Raw genomic sequence first — 15,390 nt, forward strand, 5'->3', positions numbered from 1 at the left:
ATTTACCAGTGACTGCTCCAGAGGGATGCAGTAAGACTATGGCTAAAGAAGACAGAGAACGCTGTTTCCTAATCCTGCACGCATTTTACAGTCAAATGCTTTTCACTTGTTGAGATAAATGGCAGGAAATCCCCAGACCCACCCTTCACTCAGGCAGCGTGCTGGGCGCCAGCAGATCTATTGGTACAGCATCCTGGAAGAAGCTGCTCAGTTTCTGGTCCCAATTAAGCAGAGTATGGCTCGCATCCTTGTATAGGGTCCTTGGAAAAGATGTCCAGATGTTCAAAATCCTTCAGACAGCTCCAGCAGCGGCAGCTGTAGGCGCCCACTGAAACGTAACATTCATGTGCACTGTTTAGGAATTGAGTGCCTGGCCATTGTGACTTCCTCCCCTTTATTCACCACCTCAGGACATCCCATTTAACTAGATCACCCCACTTTGAAGCTGAGGACACAAAATGGGAAGGAATGGAGGGAAATGCCCAGAAAACCGCCCCTCCTTTCAATATTTTGCAGGAACAAGCCTGGAAGAGCAAACCTTATGCTTCTGGCTTCCTAGGTGTGTGTTCTCAAAGAGTCATCCCCAGTTCCAAAGGGGTTCAACATCCTAGGAGAAATGGCATTTGTTTTATCAGAGTTCATGGAAACCAGATAGCACTCTAGACCAAGCAAAGCACAGGCAGAGGTTGAGCAAGTGCTCCCCCCATGCAACTCTGCCAATGCACCTCAGTCCTGACCTGCAGCTGCCCCCCTCCCCCCACCACACACGTGTGCTTCAATACTTCCCTGCACCCTTCCCCTGCAGTGCCAGAATTGGACGACCTTGCACAGCCCTGCCAAAGATCCCTTTCAGCCCTGCTATTACAGACACTGGCCCTAGACTGGTCTAGCACCGCACCTCCAGCCTGACCTGCAGCATTCCCTGAAGTTCAGTTCCCAGGTCCTACACACAGCTCAGCCAATGTGCCTTAACCACCTTATCTTTCATTCCTGAACTGCCCTTGAATTGGCACTGGCAAACGTATGCTGGTTTTGTGACATGGACAAAGAGTTCTCAGATCCATGAGACAACCCAGGGGAAGCAAGGGAACAGGGTCCCTAAACATGGGTGATTTTATTAATAGGTAAGAACCTTAAACTGGCATCAAGCCTAGGAGCGGCGTGGTGTGAAGCCACCTGGCCCATTGGAGCCTTATCTGCCAGATTATGAAAGGTCACGCAAACTGTTTTGTTCAACAAGGCCCTTTCCAGATCTGTCCGTTAATATTTCCCTCCACTTATTCAGCTTGTTACCGGCACCGGATGGCAAGCACCCTTTTCTGATAAGGAATCTTTAAAATGGCTAGTTAAACAGGGCCGTTGCTGTACGTTCGATAAATGTTCATGACACACGCTGCAAGGGTAATGTGTCACTTATTAACTGGCAGCTGGGCAGCATTCACCTTGCGATGGGAAGAGGGGCAGAATCAGAGGCGAAGAGACACATGCCTGAGATATGTGCAGAGACCAGTAAAGAACACAATGTTTAGAACCCCCTGGGGACTGAGCCAGAGTCTGGTTACTCTGGTGCAAATTCAGAGGCCCTCCACTGACTTGCATGGATTGGCTGTGGGGTTACATCAGAGCAGCCATGATTAGAAAAATCATCACCCTCAGAAAAACAAATGAGTGGATCCAAACTGTATGTCAATGAAGTTACTGTCTTTGCCGTTTTGCTGGCAAGCCAAGAGTAGACAGAGCAGGAATATGGGAGGGGGGGGACAGGGAAAATGAGAATGAACAGGAGGAGGGTGGAAGCCCAAGTAAGAGCTCTGGCTTTCTACCTGCAGACCAGCACATAGCAGCACCTGTGTCACCGTGACATTGACATTGCAACTCAAGGATTCTACACCACTAATGTGTCCTGCTGGAAACCCAGGACACTTTAAACTATCCACAAGCCACTCTTACAGGATGCAACAGACTGTGGAAATGGAGACCTGCACAGGAAAGCAGGCAACTAGCTTGGTAAGGCCTAAGTTTTAAAAAGGTGCATGAAAAAGTGTAACCACAAGTAAATGCCTGATTTACCTGCAGTAACCTCAGTCTTCCATGCAAGTCTGGGAGTTGTCGATTGTAAAATGCAAATGCAATCCACCAATTTTCACATCCACAATTGTGGTAAATGAATACAAAATTAAGAACAAATGAGGCCCTGGCTCTGTATTTACTACCTCATACATATGACAGAGTTTCATGTTGAAAGTGCATAGAAAGAAAAAGACCCTGTCTCTTTAAATCTCTGCACCCAGCTCCTACAGCCTAGAAAAGTTAATATAATTATCTGGAGGTGACTTTCAGAGAGACTCAGCACAAGGAGGGTTATTGTGACTCAATCATTAACTGAGTCGGGGGACCCTGGCTTTATCGGAATGTGGCCTCACTCTGCTGCCAACATTTGTCACCAGAGACTGTGCTGGAGCTGGACACAAAGGTTAATTAATGCCTTCGCAGCTCTAGCATTCGCAGCTCTAGCATTAACCCCCAGCCATTAGATCTCTGGGAAGGCTCCTTCGACACTCCAGCATGCCTCTTGCGTCGCTGCTAAATCCAAATCGGTTTGCCGTTTCTGGCCACTTGGAGCTGCGGGGGGCCGTGCCTCCGAACGGTCAACATAAACAAAATGTCTCGCAGCCCGCCTTTGGACTATCCTGATGGGCTAAGTGCTGAAGGTTGCCGACCCCTGTGCTAGCGAGTTAGCCAAGCTCAAGTGAGTGCAGCCACACTGTGAAATAACTCTCAAACTGCTGTGTCCTCACTGCCACTGCACCCACTTGTGTGTGGCACCAAGACTTCTGAGGGCATGTCCCATGGTTCTTGGCGCTGCACTAATCTGAGCTCTGCTTTCACACCTGGAGGGTGGCACGTTTCACCCATGATCCTGCAGGCAAGAGAGGTAGACCCCTGGGCCTTTATTTATCAACTCAGGGGGGCTGAAGACAGAACCCCTCTGCTGCCAAATGAATTAATGAAGACAGTGAGACACAATCCCTGGAGTAAAAAAAAACAAAACATGCTCCCATACACAGAAGGCACCTATAAACTCCTGGTAACATCAGTGGAGCACCATCCAGACACAGTAACAGACCTCGGTATTGATGAAGTGCGGGAGGTTATATATTTTGTTGGTCCATTAAAAGACATTACCTCACCCACCTTGTCTAATATCTTGGGAGTACCACAGTTACAACTACACTGCATACTTGGTATTGATGGCATTTACTGCCTTAGCAATGCCATGGTCAACAGCCACTGCCTACCTTCAGATAGATAAGTTATCCCAACATCCATCCATCCATAGAAACTGCACGTGCAATTATTCCACTCTCTGTCTACTAGCAAGCTCCACCAGGATCTTGTGGAAATAAATGGTTTATGTGGAGAGAGGGGGAATCAGTCTCCTCCCTGTCTGGGCAAGGGGTAGTTTTTTGCTCCCCACAGGATAGATAACAAATGGCTTTCAGCAAAGTTTCTGCTTTTTACCTACTTTCCCATCTGGATTCACTAAGGCCTTGTCTACACTCTACAGTTTTGTTGACAAAACAGTCGAGGTGTACCCACTGAAATGCTCTTCCTGCTGATGTAATTCTCATGCTATGCCGACATAATAAAACCACCTCAACGAGAGGCGCAGGGCTTACGTCTGTGTAGTTAGGGTGACGCAGTGTCTACACTGCGTTCCTTACATCGGTTGTTGGCAGTCATTCTTGTCGATTTCCAGGCTCTGCTGTAGCTGTGATATTAACAAGAGAGCCAGCTCCCTGGCTGCTGCCCGTTCTCCGCTCCAAGCCAGGCTGCCATCAAGGCTCCCGGCTTAGGCTGCCGCCCTGGCTACATGCTCCGCACTGGGAGCCCTGCTGCCCCCCATGGTCCCAGCTTCCTGCTCGCCAGGAGCACGGCGGCCAACTGGACCCCCGATGTGGATCTCCCCACCACAGGTAAGAAGCTCCAGGCGGCTCCCCGTCCTACTCCTGGCTGAAAGCGTGGAGGCAAGAAGCCCAAAGGGACATCTGGGCTCCCAGTGGGGAGCTCCATGAAGCTAAGAGCCCTGGCTCTCAGTTTCCCACACTGCCCCTCTTCAGTTGGTGGAATGCTCCTGGTGAGGACGCACACCACTGACAGAAAGGATTGTGTCCTATTTGAGCAGGGGGTTGGACTAGATGACCTCCTGAGGTCCCTTCCAACCCTGATATTCTATGATTCTATGAGGGAGGGTGATGTGGACATCAGCCACCGCAGTAATTAATGCAGTGGCTGTAAGTCGATCTACAGACATAGCCTTAGGTACAAAGAGGCCAAGTGACCTGCCCCCTAATATCTCCAAGCAATAGCTCAGTCCAGATTAGCTTCTTAGCCCCGTCCTTTCACCAGCAGGGCACACAGCAGACTCCAGGAGTGCTGACATAATTCTTGGGCAAAAGGCACCCTGCCTTCACCCTTCCTTCAGCATTTTCTCTACTTAAAATCCATTTTCAGAATCTCAGCGTTGACTTTAAATGGTGCAACAATCAAAGGGAAACAGTGAAAGGATCTCAGCACCCTCTTCATTTAACCACAGTCACTTTTGTTCGTTTATAAAACTAAACCACATACAGATTCTGCCCTGTGCTCAGGTTTGGTTATTCAGGACAAAGTGGAGGGAGAATAGTTAATAAAATCATATGCAGTAGGCATTTTTAATTTATATTAAAAGAGTTTATTCAAGGAAGTGAAGGCACATTAAATATATATGTAGTTTATCTGGGTTTTTTATCTGCTTTGTATTTGTATCTGACTTCTGTCTCATTACAAAAAACAACAAGTTCACTTAGGTATAAGGGTCTAATCCAACTCCTGCTGAAGTCAATGGAAAGACTTCCATGGATTTCAACTAGAATTCAATTGGGCCCATATTCTTTATATATCCCACCTTAAACCGGGGCAGTCACTGCTGACATACGTGGGCACAGAGGAATGAAGACATTTTTTGTGTTTTTCAGCAATATTTCAATATAAATTAATCACACTTGAATTAAAATGTAACAATTTACACCTGAGTATAAGAATAGTATTTTAAAAGCCACTGTAGAAAAATAAATTACAAAACCAAACATGATGAGGAACATTAGCATGGGATGGAATGGGGACATTCCAAGAAGCGTATGCATTAATAAGTCCTGGAAACCCCACCACAGAAACCTCCTTTGTAAAGTGCTTTGAGAGCTAAGTTTATCATCATTACATTATAGACTACAACAGAATGGTGACACAGAGATCACACAGAGATCAGCCTCTACCCAGCACACAGTGGTCTCCAACACAGGGCAAAGGATTTAAAAGTATGCAGGTTTGGAAGTCAGGATATGGAGCTTAGGTTTTTTGCTCCTTCACTTCAGTCTAAGGGCCTGATCCAAAGCCCAGTGAAGGCAACGGAATCTTTCCATTAACTTCACTGGACTTTAGATCAGAGCCTAAATCTGTGTGTTTTCAGTCACCAATCGAACCTCAATCAAAATAGCTGTGCCAGTCCCAGCCAAAGGATGGGTGAGGCAGTACCCAGAGAAAAATCCATGTAGCCCCAATCAGGCAACCAGCACATCCACTTCATGCTGGGATTTCTTATTTTAGGGATTGGTTTGCTGTGACTGAAAAGATCAACTGCATGACAAGTCAAAAAGCCTCGCACACACGGAACCTGAAAACTCCAAGTTAAACACACACCATAGCGGCGAGAATGGAAATGTGCCCTCTAGTCCAACGCACTTTGCCGTGACTCAGCCTGGGAAATCCAAAATTCAGTAACAGGTCGAGTATTGCAGGAAACCTCTGTAGCAGCTCAGAGATTCTCTTTCCTTCCCCTGTGCAACAACAACAGCCCAATACTAACACCGTCAATCAAGTTATTTGGACATGAATGTCCCTTAAATATCAGTTATGGAACAACAAATACTCAAGCTGACAGCCCCTCGCTATTCCTGGAGGCAAATTCATTTGGCATTGTTCCGTGAAGAGCATTATCTGCTATTACATGCATTGATGATTGACACATGCTGCCTTACAAAATAATTCACATCTCACACATAACACACAGAGGCATAGAGAGAGCAGCACCAGACAAGGCACCAAGCAATTGCTGAAATCCATGTATTTGATTTACCTTGAGGTTGTGTCGTGTCTCCTTCAGCTCAAACACACTCCGTGGGGAACAGCTGCCTAATATCAGCTAACAGAAAAACTGACGAGCAAGCAGCTCAATGGTGAGAATCCTTTAACTGTTCAATCACTTTCTTTATTGCAGCAGGAAGATGACAAAATGAAGTTGAATAAGTTATAGATTTAAACACACACACACGCACACGGGTTTTTTTTTGCTAGCTTAGGCGCTGCTGCTCCTTAGCTATTGTCAGTGTAAGTAAGTTTCACGCTCAGGTGGCCAGACCCTAGGTCCTTGAGCAGTGGCTGTGTCCGCCCTCCACTGCCGTGGCCAATCACTGAAAAGTAAAACCAGCTGGGCCCTCTGGAAAGATTTTTTCAAGAGGCGTTTTTTTCCCCCCATTTAGCCAATCATAAAGCAGCCCCTTTCTTTCACAGCATTTGCTTTCTGATGATCCCACACGCACAGAAGAGAGAATGAACTTCAAAAAGTCATCTCCCAAGTACTTCCAGCACCAAAGGAGTGCCCAGCATATCTATTTACTCTAAACTAAAGATTAATTACAGCAGATGAGGAAGGAAACATACTGCCAGATATTCACACTCCACTGGTGGTAAAACAGATCATCCAAATAGCTGGCACACTGAATGCAGACACTGGCTGTAGGCAGGCATAACAAAGGCAAGTACTGCAGAAGCTTCCCTCCCACAGCTCTGCCAATGCCTCTCACTTCTGGCCTATAGAACCGCCTATTATTCCAGCACTGGGCTCCCTTCACACAGCTCTGCCAATGCCCCTCACTTCTACCCCACAGCCCGCCGCCCCATTATTCTAGCACTGGGGCTCACACAATAGGCTGAAACTCTGCTGATGCACCTCAGTCCTGAGCACCAGCACACCCAGGTACTCAAGTCCAAGGTTTTGTCCTCAGCAGAGGCTGCTAATGGTCTCGAACACTACCAGACTCCATGACCGGGCTGTCATGTGAACACATCCATTAGGAGCTGTGCTGTGAGATTGTCAGTCTTTTTACACCTGAGGTCTAAGACAAATAGAAATGCAGGTCTCCAGAGGTAGAAAGCAAGAGCATGAGCTCAATGAGATACCTAGATGTCATTACAACTGGGCCAAACCAATGTACCAGATCCAAAACTTGGGACAGTTCCAATCCAAACCCCAACTTTGCAGCATGACCTGTCTCGAACCCTAAGTTTTAATTAGCCACATGGAGTGGGAAGGAGGTTCAAAGAGGGGAGAGCCTCCAATCTCACTCGCCAAACACAAGTAAAACAAGCTCAGTGCAAATGCAAAAGCAGCTCCCCAAACTGCCCGGTGTGCCCCAAATACCAGATCCTACTGCTGCTGTAACCGTGAGTTCTGGGTATCTGATATGTCAACAAGCAACACCAAGCATCCCAACAAGGCTCTTAATCCCTCTAGCCAGCAAGGCCACGAGTAGCTTTGTAATGTAGAATGGGAGCCGCCCAAGGCAGGTGTCAAATCACCGATTTGTGTCATTATTATATCCCAGACAGACTGTCAGCTTCCCGCACTGCTACTTAACACTGTGCAGGTTCTGGCTTTGTATTCTCAAACAAGCATTCATTCTATGACCCTCCTTCCCCCATCCATCTGAAAAATGGCAGCAACAACTGTAGACCCCCTCCTGCCCCGTGCCAAGGTTTGCTTCTGGATCCTGTCCCTACTTGGTGGAAATGGACACTCGGAAACATGAGAAAGGCTAGGAGAACTCCATAGCTTTAGGAAAATTAGCTGCAGGAATGGGACAGCTGCAACCTCCCAATGGCTCCTGCCTGGTTGATACATAAATGTGGCTCACTCCCTTTTCCCTTCCAAAACTGAGCCCCTGGATATTCCTTGGACTGAAGATAGACCGGTACCTAACTCCCCCTTCCCATCAATCATAACAGGTACCCTGGAAAGGGATTCCGGAGAGGCAAGACAGAGCCAAGGAAGCGGCATTCAAGTTGTGTGTGGTTTTTTATTCTCTGCAACACTCTGGTCACAGATGAACTTTCTTGGCTTGATATTTGTTCTTGTGCTGTGTGCCCTCCAGGAGGGAGAGGCTTGACAGCAGTAATGCAGAGGAGCCCTTGCACCTCCCAGGGCACAAAGACGCCTGGGGTTACCCTGTGCTGGGAACTCTATCCAAGCTGCTGGACAGACAGACAGACAGACCCTGGTTCTCTCCGGCTCTCTAGATTCCAGACTAGATGTACAGCCTGTGCAGCCTAGTGTAAGAGCACAAGGACTCCCTAAATCCCAGCCTGGGACTTGCAAGAAGAGAGGCTCCCAACTCCAATTCAAATACAATGCAAAATGTAAAGTGTCAGCAGTTGGTGCTGGGGAGCCATGCGGGAGACTATGAAGAAGAAATGCCATTTAAGGAGGGATGTGGGTGCGGGAGGGGGCTTGTCCCATGGCAAGTGGGAAGCTGTGCCAGATGCCAGGGGCAGGATGGTGGAAGGTGCAGAGCTGAGAGCAGGAGTGTAGAGTGTGACTGGGGGAGATGACAGCACAAATGGAATAAGGGCAGCATCACGGCGAGCCTTGACAGTGACGATGAGGAGCACAGACTCAAAGCAGGGAGAGACAGACAGACAATGAAGGGATTCTGCAGAGAGGAGTACCCTGGTCAGAACAACAAGGAAAGGTCCAGGTCAAGAAACCACAAACCACCTTCTTCCCTGGAATTATTGACAGGGACACTGAGGGCTTACCTAAGTGCCCCAAAGTGCCCAGAGTTTTAACCACCCAGTTTCAGCTGGCTTTGCTGAACTCTTGACACATAGCGCTCTCCAGCCTCCCCCAACCACAGCCTCGTCCCCAACCCCAAGCTTTCCGTCAGCCACCCCAGCCTCTTCCCGAGACCCCAGCCTGCTCTGCGTCTTTCCAGGTCGGAGGAAGTGGGAAGTTCTCGTGCTCTCTAAAACCGCTTTCATAACCTGCCTCCCCTCACCCTCCCCCACACCCCCCACATCCACCCAGTCCAGGGGAAGCCTGTATTCATGCAGATCTTGTCTCACAGTGACAAGGGGGCTTGCTGAGCAACAAGTCCCCTACATGCAGCTGTTGTTGACACTGAAGTGTTTGTATAGCTTTGGGCGATGGATCCCCTTACTGGCCACAGACCATGGGTATGGAGGTGGGAAGGAGGGGCTGGTGGTTCCTGTTGGTGGACACCGTGGACTCTTGGAGGATATTCAGTCACTGCTGCTTCCTCTCAGCACAAAGGGGCTGTCTCTGCAGAGAAGGGGATATTTATCTATGGGGGTGGGAGGAAATTATTGGAATATAAAGAAAATAAGGGTTATCTGAAGGAGAGTCTGAGCACCAAAGCATCCTGCAGGGGCATCAGAAGAAAGAGATGTGGCCTGAATACAAGAACCCCTGAGTTCTGATCCCGGTGTGACATCGGCCCCCTTGGCAATGACTCTCACTCTGCCTCATTTTCTCCATCTCTAAAATGCTGCTGCCCCACCTCCTCAGGGTGCCGTGAGCAGTGACAGGCCTGCAAAGATCTGCACTGTTCCACAGCTTGGGAGGTTGGGAATGAGCCCGCCTCCTGTTCTCAAAATGTGCTTCTTCAGGAAAGCCTCCCAGTGCTGACACCGGAGCCAGCAGAGCAGAAGGACCCATTAAAACTAAACACCATGCTGTAGCCCCACCACACACCCACCTGCTCCTCTATATATGTGAATGCTCCAAGCCTTTCATAGAGCATCTGCTCTACGTTCTGTAGGCCCTAATACAACAACAGGCATGGCTGTAAGGGCTGACAGTATGTGCAGAATGTGTGAAGACTGAAACATGCTATGTATTACTGGAGTTATTACTTCCTCAAGCAGAGTGACCTGGCAGTGACAAAAATATACATCTGCAAAGGGCTTCCCAGTCCTCCATTTTGTGAGCCCCCTGGCTAGCCAGGTGTCAACAAATCTGCCTCTGAACTAAAAACAGAAAGACTGAATGAATACAAGGCACTGAATTACAGGGCTGCAATCTCGCTGAGGGTCACACCCTGTTACAGTCATTCAACTCATCTCAGACCTTGCTGACATGTCCCCTTATCTGGAGGATTGAAGTGACACACCCAGTGCCTGCAATGACTTCAGTGTGGTCATCACTAAAGACTTGAGCTAATCAGACATGCCAGCGGGCAATACACGGCACTGGCTCCGTCCCCATATCCAAGGTCAGCAGTGAGCCCTTTATAAGGTTCTTCCACAAAGGCCTTTTCCTGCTCAGAAAACAAGACTCTTATTCACCCAAACTCTACAGCGTGCTCCTATTAACAAATCTCCAAGAGGCCCTAACAAGATGCCCAGCCACCCAGTTCAGCACAGCAAGTTGGTGCAAGGTGTGTGAGCAGAGCCTGCACAAATAGCCGAGACCTGCTGTTATATTTCCAGGGTCACTGACAGCCACAGCAATTCCACACCATGACATGCTGCAGAAACAGGTGCCCGGACAGTGGCAAAACCACAGGGAATCCATCCCCCAGCTCAGATGACTAGGTAAAGACAGAGACTGCCAGGTGAAGGCCACACAACTAATTAGCAGCAGAGCTTGGATTAGAGCACAGATCTCCTGGCTCCCAGCCCTGTGCTTTAACCACAAGATCATCCTCCCCCTCTGAATGCTAAGGGATTTGCTTTTCCCATGTAACATGAGTTGGAGGACCAGAGCCAGGTCTAGAACTCAGGAGTTCCTGGCTGCCACTCAGAGTTCAGAGCCTCACCGCACACAGCATCCCAAGTCGCAGGACAGTGGAATGTCAGAGATGGACTAGGGGATGGCTGACCAGCATTTGACTCCTGTACTCACAACACGCACCAGGGGCAGGGTTTACACACACCATCCCCCATGACAGGCTGCCCTTTTGGGTTCGCTTACCAAGCCCTGATGAGCTCCAGCTACAAGAGCGCTGAAATGGGCACCTGCTCCCATCAGCTCCGGGGCCTGCCAACCCCAAAGGCCAAGTGACTTTAGCTGCCCAACAGACATTGCTCTGGAAACAGCCATCACACACTCCTCCCTCTGGGGCCGCGGGGGAAGCTGGGACTTTCCTATCCAAATAGCACCAGGAGCCCAGCGGCTCCGAACTCCAATGGAAAAAGTGCTCAGCACGGAGGAGGATTTCAAACATTTTCCGCTCATGTCCTCATTCAAAAAGGGACCAAAGGGGGCGGAGGGGCAGGAAATATCTCTGAGACACTGAACTATAAAAAGGAAGCAAGGGGGGGAGGCGCCAAACCAGCCAGTTCAACACACACCCACTCCTGTTTGTACTGAAAAAGGCCGACCTCCGGGATGCTACTGAGGCAAGATGCTGGGAGGAGAAAGAGAGGGAAACAGTGTGCACCACATGCTCCTCCCAGCCTGGCTGATGAATGGGCGGCATTGAGAAGTCTCACGCATAGGGAGATATTAATAGTTCATAGCACATTACTGAGGAGCGGCGGCAAGCCCCAGGGCCCTGCCTTGGCCAACACTGCTGCTCAGACAAGGAGGCCAGTGTGCTTGTGAGCACACATGGGGACGGGGGCTCAACAATGCACATGGCTGGAATTCCTTCAGCTCCCCAGAAGAGGGAAGTGCTGTGTTGGGCACAGACGTGGTGGACAGACTGGCAGGGAGGAAGGGAAGGGGTGGAGTGGTGGGGACGAGAGAAAAAGAAAAGAAAGAGCAAACGTGGGTCAGCAGCAGCAAAGGAGTGGGGCTGAGTACCATAAAGATCAATGTGAATTTGGAGGGTGTAGGTAGCAAGGAGGGAGAGCAATTGTTTAGAGTGGTCCATGGGCCCTCACTAGAAGCGATAGGTGCCATTGAACAAAGGACATTTTAGGCTGAATACCAGGCAAAATGTCCCGGAGGGGCCATAAGACTGTGGAATCGTCTCCCAGGGGAGGGGTGGGAACCTCGTAGCTTGGGATAGTCAAAGCTAGACAGGACAAAGCTCTAGCAAAAGGCTACACCTCCATTACAGCACCTACAGCTCTTGTGGTGGAGCCGCACTAAGAAGACAGGAGAGAGCTCTCCTATCGGCTTCATAACTCCTGCCTCCGCAAGAGGCGGTAGCTATGTTGGCGGGAGACGCTCTCCCGCCCACATGGCACGGTCCACACCAGCACATAGGTCGGTTTAACCTACGTCACTCGGGGTGTGGATTATTCACACCCCCGAGCGATGTAAGTTACACCAAAGTCACCTGTAGTGTAGACAAGGTCTAAGGAATAATCTTGCTCCGGCTTCAGAGAAGATGGACTAGACGGGACCTAACAGAGCCTGCCAGTCTCTGATTCTCCTAAAGGCTTGTGGGGCTGAGCGACATGCCACAGGCTGAACGCATTCGGATGCAGGCAGCTGTACAGGTACAGCCAGACCTGGTGAAATTCTGAGTCCATTTGCAAAGATCAGTGTGTACACAGCACACCGCATGGCAAAGGCCTGAGGGTAAAACCGTTTTCGGGGAACTAGCTCCTGCTGCTCACACTGCAGCACAGCAGGCTGGATTCTAGTTTGCCTTCTACCTCATCACCAGCCAACCCCAGCTAACCTCCATACCCTGCACCCAGAGCACAGCTGGGGTTTACAGACCTCGCACTGAGGAGGCAGCACCAGTGGCTAGCAATATCTCATTACCATGGGCAGGTTGTGCAGGGACAAGGTGCAAATGGTGGGGTTTAAAGAGGGTTGCCTTCCCCTCAACTGTCACAGTTTTGATGTAGTGGTAAGAGCAGGGGACTGGGAATCAGACACTAATGACTGATCCCCAAATCTGCCACTGACTCTTTATGTAGCCTTGGATAAGTCATCTCAGTTTTCTGTGCCTCAGCTTCCCATCTGTAAAATGGGGACAGACACACTGACCTACTTCCCAGGCAGCTGTGAGGCTTAGGTAATATTTTAAAAGCATTTTGAGATCCTTTGGAGAATGGCACTAGTGAAATGCAGAGCACCAATAATTATTAAAGACAGGCTTGGATCAGAACCCTGGGTCCAGGCTCCCCTAAACTTTGGGCTGGCTCACAATCCACACCCAGATCGGGCTTGGAATTATACAGCTGGCCAGACTAAAGCCCCAGACTCAAACACCCCTGAGCTCTGAGATGAGAGGGGGGCTTCCAAATCTGAATCTAGGAATTAATCCTGTGACTTGAGCCCTTCTCTGTTACTAATAAAATGGAGTGGTCAGGTGGGGGTGGGCACCAGGCTCTGAGAAATCTCCAGATTTCTAATGAAAAGTTACAGAACAGCTGATGTTCTCATAGGAAAGCCAAGATCCCCTCAGGGACCCTATCATTGTGCAACAACAGCCTGCTCAGGTCAGAAATGGATCTGCAGCCACTGCCAAAGTGCTACTCCACTGAGGGAGGCCAAAGGCATTTACACGACCAGTTAGCAGCAACCTGTCAGCTATGTAAACTATAATGAGCAGGAAGGCCCCATCCTCCTGATCCCTCTTGCAGTGTGGGGCGATCTCTCTATGTGTAGAAATGATCCTGAATGATGAACATTAGCAGGGTATTTCCTCTGTCCTGGCTAGGTGTTTAGAACTCTTACATGCAGGACTAGAGAGAGAATCAGATGCCTGGAGAAATCAAGAAAATGTTTTCGAAACAAATGCTTTCCAACTAAGGATCTCACAGCACTTTACAAATATTATTATTTGAGGCTGCCAGCTTCTCTAGGAGGTAGATCAGTGTTGTTATCTCCACTTTACAGATGGGGAAACTGAGGGGGCAAGTGATTTACCCAAAGCCACATAGTAAGTCAGTAGCAGCAGAGGCAGGAGTAGAATGAAGGCGTCCTGACTCCCACTCCTGTGTTCTAACCACGGTCAAAATCATCTGAACATTGCAGAAAGGTCTGCTGCTGCGTTTCTGTACAGTATCTACTGATGATTGCCCTTCAGCTTCCATATAATTAAAGACAAGCTGTATTGAAAAGGAGGACACAGACATATCCTGCACCTTGAACCCCACTGTGCAGTCTCCCTTCCAGTTGACAACACACTTAGAAACGGATCATGAAAAGGTGCCCTCTTCTGGCCAAGACACCCATTCGTCCACACGAAATAAAACGGTTGCCAAACACAAATGTCAAAACAAACAAATCAACAAAACAAACAACTGAAGATTCATGGGAAACATATCTTCACTCCATCTGGCCACTCACTCTTTTAAACAAAAACAAAACAAATGCGTCTGCAACAAACAAACCACTCACCAATCCTGGGACTGTCATTATCTGGCTCCTTTCCTCCTGCAATTATGTGGACAAAACCAAAACACACTACAAAATGTTCAGTCAGGTGTATATATACAACTTGGCCAGGGGGAATGAGAAAACCAGAAGTGGGTGTTCTGGGCTAAGCTGTTCCATGTACCTATGTATGTTTGGTCTTAGCTTACTAGGTAAGTAATGCAACTGTTCTTGTTTATCATTCACATTTTGCTACCAACACAGAACAAAGAGGTTTTCAAGACAATCTCTGTTGTCAACACAAGCACTAGGGAAGCACAGCTGCATCAGGGCTCAACTGCTTGTTAAGGCTGCACCCCCCCACCCCCCAAATAAGTGCCCTATTTGTTTCTTTCCCCTCAGGCATCTGACTGCTGAGCAGTTGTTAGGAACTTGCTTAATTTGCAGCCACAAACATACATCTCACCCTTCTCCCTCCCCACTGCACACCATAGTCCCAGTCACAAGCCTTGCTGAAGCTGGCTTTTATTTACAAAAATCCCTGATGCCAATTTTTATTGTGGTGATTCTTTGGACTTTTGCACATCTCCAATAAAGCCAAAGACACCCAAACAAAGCTGCAAGTACCCCTGGACCTGGAATATAGGTGACCACCATGTACATGCGTCACGCCACACCTGGCAATGGCAGTACGGCTGGGACATTTGTTACAGCAAGAGGGATGTGTCTGTATTGCAAGGGACACACAGATAAATGTAAGTAGCCAGATAGTCAGGTAACGGGGGTACTGTTCATAAGCGAAGAGAGCAATGAGCCTGGTTTGGTATCACACACAAAGTTACTGGAGCTCTTAAAAGTACAGTCCACTACAGAGGGGATATTTGGACCAAGGGGCTTGGTAATGGGATCCTGATATTTTCATGTGAAATTAACTGATAGCCACAGTCGTAATCTTGTCCATATCTAGCAGGCACATGAATACACATGGA

General features: G+C 48.6%; 1 protein-coding gene across 7 annotated transcripts in view; it reads right to left on the reverse strand.

Moving 5' to 3' along the window:
* STARD8 (StAR related lipid transfer domain containing 8) overlaps nt 1-15,390 on the reverse strand; it is a 145,666-nt gene that overhangs the window by 76,886 nt on the left and 53,390 nt on the right. For 2 of the 7 annotated variants that reach the window (XM_037908781.2, XM_037908780.2), the window contains exon 1: nt 6,176-6,442. The exons of the other annotated variants lie outside the window; for them this stretch is intronic. The gene's annotated coding sequence lies outside the window, so the exon portion shown is untranslated. Of the gene's footprint in view, nt 1-6,175; nt 6,443-15,390 lie in introns of those variants that run through there. 7 annotated transcript variants of the gene reach the window in all.

The sequence above is a fragment of the Chelonia mydas genome, chromosome 9 (genome assembly GCF_015237465.2).
Source record: "Chelonia mydas isolate rCheMyd1 chromosome 9, rCheMyd1.pri.v2, whole genome shotgun sequence".
Taxonomy (NCBI): domain Eukaryota; kingdom Metazoa; phylum Chordata; order Testudines; family Cheloniidae; genus Chelonia; species Chelonia mydas.